Here is a 5958-nt window from a genome sequence, read left to right as displayed (position 1 = left end):
ATACTATAGATTACTAGAGCACAAAGCAGAATAGCTATTTAAGGGTAGATTGTATCTTTTCAACTTTGTATAAGAATTAGCATGAAAAATAAATTGTGCTCTGAAAGAAAACATAGAAGGCCCTTAAGGGCCTTAAAAAGAGACTTATGTGTAAGAATAAGCAGGATTCCTCTATCCTTGTTCAATAGCCCATATCCTCATCAGAGGGCACAGAAAACTAAGGAATGTTTTTTGTTTGTTTGTTTGTTGTTTGTTTGGTTTGGTTTTAGTATTTTCATTTTAATATTTTTATCTTTTTACTATTCCATTCCAACTTTATGACTATACTTAGTTATAAAATTACTGGTACTCAAGAATGATTTATTTTCTTGTCTCAGGAAGGTTTCTACATTCCTTATCTGATTTGTATATCATTAGACATTTATTTCAATACTTGGTTAGTGACAAATGAACATAATAGGATTTATCAGAAGCAGCAATGAACCACCACTGTGTATAAATCCCATTAATCACAATGCCAAGCTGGATAACCATGGGGTCAGATGATAACTCTGACCTGTAATTGTCTTTATCTCTGGATACATGACTATCTAATAAATATTCATACTTGGGCAGTTCCATTATAAATGTATGAATATTCCATCAATGTATAAAATGTTAAGTAAACATCAGAAAAATCAGAACATAATTGTCACCACATTCAAGTATTAGAAACCTATACACATTTTTTTTCTTTGCAATAGAGCAAAAAATGTTGAAAGTTCTTCAGAAACTGCCCCCCCCCCCCCTTTTTTTTTTTTTTTTTTTCTCAGAAATATTAGTTGCACAGTTGGGTTCAGGACTGCAAAGGTAGAAAATGTTTCACCTCTACTGAGTTATTGACATTTAAGATTCAACACCTTCCACTACTGATCCATTATTTTTTTACATATTCAAAATAATCACCTTTTAATGATTTCATGACATTTAATGAAAGCTTTTTCTCAGATATAATAGGTTACATTGTCTTTTAGTTTATCACTACATACTTTGGAGCATGCACATATATTAGATTGAAGTGGCAGTGTGGCAGACCCCCTAAGGCAGAGTCAATGAAATCATTTTCTGAGGTCAAGATAGTGAACAAAAAGAAGCTAAACGGATCAGCTGACTGATAATAAAGATCGGAATCCCAGTCCCCAGCTTTTCTCAGAAGGAGCACAACAGGATATTTGTAATATCCTGCTTCTAGAATCAAGATGACTGTAGCTACCTTCAGAGGAATTTAGGACTTCTTTGTTTTATTATAGTTTTCACTTACATTATGTATTTATTTTAATTATTCCTATTAAGTCTCTAAATATGCTTTTTTTCTATACCAATTAATTAACCATTGGTATTCCCAAGAGTATTGCAAAGCTGCTGTGTATCTATTAGAAGAAAACAAACAAACAAACAAAAAGCAAACAACACCAATATCCACAAACTTAAAAACTTAAAAGAACAAAGTTATCTCATAAATTCACTCATAAACATATTTTATTTTAATATTCATAATACAACTGTTTTCATAAGACACATGAATTTAAAAATCCCTTATCCTTGAAGGCACGTTAAACAGATCATATAAAGCAATTTATTGATAAAGGCATGCTACAAAATATACATTTGTCCAGAGAAGATTTTACCATGAAATATGGAAAATACATTTAGAACTACTGTTCATTTCACTTAAAGATTTCATAGATTCATGGAATCATTAGGGTTGCAAAAGACCTCCAAGCTCATCTAGTCCAACCATCCCCCTACCACCACTATCACCCACTAAACCATGTCCCTAAGCACCATGGCCAACCTTTCCTTAAATACCCCCAGGGATGGTGACTCCACCTCTTCCCTGGGAAACCTGTTCCAATGCCTGACCACTCTTTCTGAGAAGAAATGTCTCCTAATTTCCAAACTAAACCTCCCCTGGCACAACTTGAGGCCATTCCATCTAGTCCTATCACCAGTTATCTGCGAGAAGAGGATGACCTCCAGCTCCCAGCTCATTTCATTATGGTGTAAGATATATTCCTGGTGGCTAATATATTTTTAACAAATAAAAGGACCACAAAGTTTAAAACTTGTGTATGATGTATAGTATTTATTCTTTTGAGTATCTTTATACCTAAATAATCAAACTTTTAAGGTTCATTTCTTTGCAACACCATGATGCTTAATTAGTAACACTGTTCTATGCACTGCATTCACAGATAATAAAAGTGAACCACTACACATCCTTCTTGAAGTAAACAAAATACAGGTAGGACAACTGACTGTCCACGTTATGCAGGAGATAGTGGCAGAGCTGGGAATGAATAGATAAAAGCTGGACATTTCTACCACATAAATTCCCAACTTGAAAGCTTAGAGAACATCTAAGTTTCAGAAACAATTTAGATTTTACATTTCCTAGTTCTACCTATTTCCTGATGGGAGGTGGGATGCATCAATATTCCATTTAACCAGAAACCTACAAATAGATTATATGACAACTGCCAAACTTCTCCAAGCTTAATGGCATTAGTATTACCGTACATCTTCTTAACAAGAATCTATTGTATAGAAATTTTTTCTGAGTAAGGCTTTACCTGACCTACTCCAGATACGAGAATTTCAAATAGTGGCTATTCAGATTATATGTGTTATGAGTAAGCCAACTTCTGCTGAAGATAAGTAACTCTTCTAGTTGTGAGGAATTAAGGAAGAAAGTCAACGTAAGGCAACTTAATTTTAGCCAGATCAGTAAACCTTCTGGTTCCAGGCTGCACATGTTGCTCATTTAGTCACATAAAATGCAACACAAGGTCATGGTTAGCAAGACCCATAGATCATCTTATATATCTGTAGATAAGAACAGATATTATTTCATGTGCACATGAGATATATGGATTATGTCTGAGACAGATGCAGCATGGCTTGGCTTGTCCTCTCTGCAAGTCAGTAACTGCCTCAGCAAATCCAAAAGTCCAAGGCATCCTTACTGTCATACTGGCCCCACTAATTCTATCCCCAGTTCTGCTTGCTAGCTTGAAGAGTAAAAACTAAGAATATTCAGGAAACTTGGCTGGCCAAATGATGAAATGTATTGCATAACTCTGAATTCTACCCTAGTAACTTCAATCTCTTTTAGGTACAAAAAGGTGAAAAATAACAAATGATAAGAAAAGCTTTAATCCAATTACACAATCATTACACTTTTTAGGTTGGAAGGGACATTTGGGTGTCATCTAGCAAGGAAATACCTACTCAAAGCACGGCTCGCATCCAAGTTAGATCACATTGCCCAAAGCTTTGTGCAGTCAAGTTATGAACATTTTAGAAGAAAGAATTACTAAAAAATCTTTGAGCAAACATGAAGAGCTTTTATTATTATTATTATTGTCAAAAGCTTACTATATTTTTTTTCCAGCCTTATCATTGTGTTGAATAAAACACAATATCTTCCTCACATATAAATTAAATTCAGCTTCAAGCAAGAAAGTTATTTAAACATATCTTCTATTATAAATATCTGGAAAATACTTTGAAAAAAATATAGTAGATATAGTATCATCACAAATTCAATGTAGAATTCCTCAATCTGAGCTACAGATTCTGTTAATCAAGTTTTTTCACCTTATCCTGTCACAGACATGTAAAAGGATATCCCTGAATCATATAATTGGTAACTCTTTTATTTATTTATTTTTAATTAGAAAATAAAAATAAAATAGAATCACCCAAAAGAGATAACAAAAATTAAATATTCTGGTACGATGTTAAAACAAAAATGAAATTCCTTCTCTCTTACTGTCAATATGAAAGGATACACAATTTTCATGTCACATTTCATGTACCATTCAGTTTTCTTTGAAAAACAAACTTGTCTTAAACTTCTCCATAAGCAGGAAATATACAAACATTTTTGTGATTTACTGGTTCATATCATTAAAGAATGTAGAGCCGTACATTATATTCAAGGCCAAAAATGTACTCTTTGCTATAAGACTTTACAAACAGTGAAACCATTGTGAGACTGCTGTGCATTTGTGCTGTGCAGCTTAAGGAGAGCCTATAAACTTGATCCCTTTTGCTGCATTGTGCCACGTACAGCTTACAGCTGGTATGGAATTTTTAAGAGATGAAGCAAGACTGAAAAAGTCAGTCAGGGACACTCAAAGATTATGTTCATACTAGTAAAATAAAAAGTGCTAGCACAGTGGTCCAAGTACTGTATTTCTATTTTCCAAATTGTTAAAATGGTCAGCATTTCCCAGAATTCTTATGCATGACTTCGGTGTTAGTCCAATCCAGGGACCAGTCAACACACTCAGCTTGATCAAAAGAATTCTATTGGTCCAAATAGAGAGAGTAATATCAACATAGCCAAACAGTGAGAGTTAGCAAAAACGCACCATTATGGGTCCTCAAAGTGCAAATTATTGCACCAAGAATTTCACTTAAAATTGTGTCTATTATAAATAAAGATTTTGAGTTCTGAGATTTATCTCACATAACCACAAGGTTTTTTTAGGCTATACATAAAGTAAATCTACACTTCCATCTTTTAATGTGCAGTTTTGCACATTTTCCCATAAACTCTTTAAAAAAAAAAAAAAAAAAGAAAAAAAAATCATAACAATAAAGTTTTCATAAGCACAATGGACTTCTGATATAGTCACACAGATGTTACTCCATGCCATTTCAGTAAAAAAAACAGGCCATAAAACTTGTAAGGTAATGGAAATATTCTCTGTGCAAATTCTTGATATTAAGATCTAGAAATAAACATGACATGGTAATTAGTTTTTAACATGCTTTGAGGTCAGAAAATCCTTCCATGATTTTGTACCTGATACACAATTATATCTTGTAAGAAGCTACACTCTGTCTGAGAATCTATACAAATACCATCTACTCTTACGCCTCTTCTAAGGATTTTAAAGATCCCACAAGGAAGAACACTAGCATTTTATTTAGGTTCCATTTTTACTGCAGTAACAGAAAAAGTAAGCTGAAGGGACAGGCAATTAGCATTCATACTCAAGATGTGACTTGCACTTTAAGCATGGAGTAGCTTTGTTTTCTGTAAAAACAAACCAGGATCCTTCCTGAGCCAATTTCAACTAGGAAGCAGTATTTCAACTTTAAGGTTGTCCTGAGCATTATTAAGCAACAAATTGTCCAGAAAGAGTCATCAGGCTCTGCCACAGTATTTTGAATATCAAAGATGCAAAGACAACTTCAGTATTTTGGACACTGGTTCCATTGCTCCTGATCTGCATAAGAAACAGCAGGGAACAAAGCTCAGAACTTGGTAGCACTAAAGTAATCAATGTATTAACCTGGAAGAACATATCTGGCCTTTCAGACCAGACAAGAAAATATACCCAGGACGTTCATTTCACCATATCTCAATATTTGTGTTTTAATTTGGACCTTGAAATCATTCTCTGCATTTTCCAATTTGTAGTATATAATATATAGACCAATATATAGATTGCTATATGGGGCTCACACAATGAATCAAGGGGGTTTAAATTAGAGAGGAGGAATTTACCTGTGCTATGGCTTTTAGAAAACAGAAATAAACTTGACCCTATCTTCGTTCACTTCTGAGCAAACTTTTTTCTTAAAATTTCTGATAGAAAGACCAATCCACCTTGACTTGTCTGTATATTTGAGGGATATGCTGATTAGGACTGGAAAGGGCAAAAATAAAGATTTACTTGTGCTGTAGTAAGGAAGAAATATTGGACTTCGACCACCATGGATGTTCAATTTATAGTTTTTTTTTTTTTTTTTCTGCAAGACTCAGGGGACATAGAATTTATAAAACATTGCTGTGAGAAGCTGATGTGCAAGCATGATAGCCACAGCCATGATTCCCTTTTATAGCACTATAAATCTTTTTTTTTTCCTAAAAAAAAAAAAAAAAAAAAAAAAAAAAAAAAA

This window comes from Oxyura jamaicensis, chromosome 3, assembly GCF_011077185.1.
Source record: "Oxyura jamaicensis isolate SHBP4307 breed ruddy duck chromosome 3, BPBGC_Ojam_1.0, whole genome shotgun sequence".
Lineage (NCBI taxonomy): Eukaryota > Metazoa > Chordata > Aves > Anseriformes > Anatidae > Oxyura > Oxyura jamaicensis.
The sequence above is the reverse complement of the archived record's forward strand: the minus strand, read 5'-3'. Positions refer to the sequence as shown.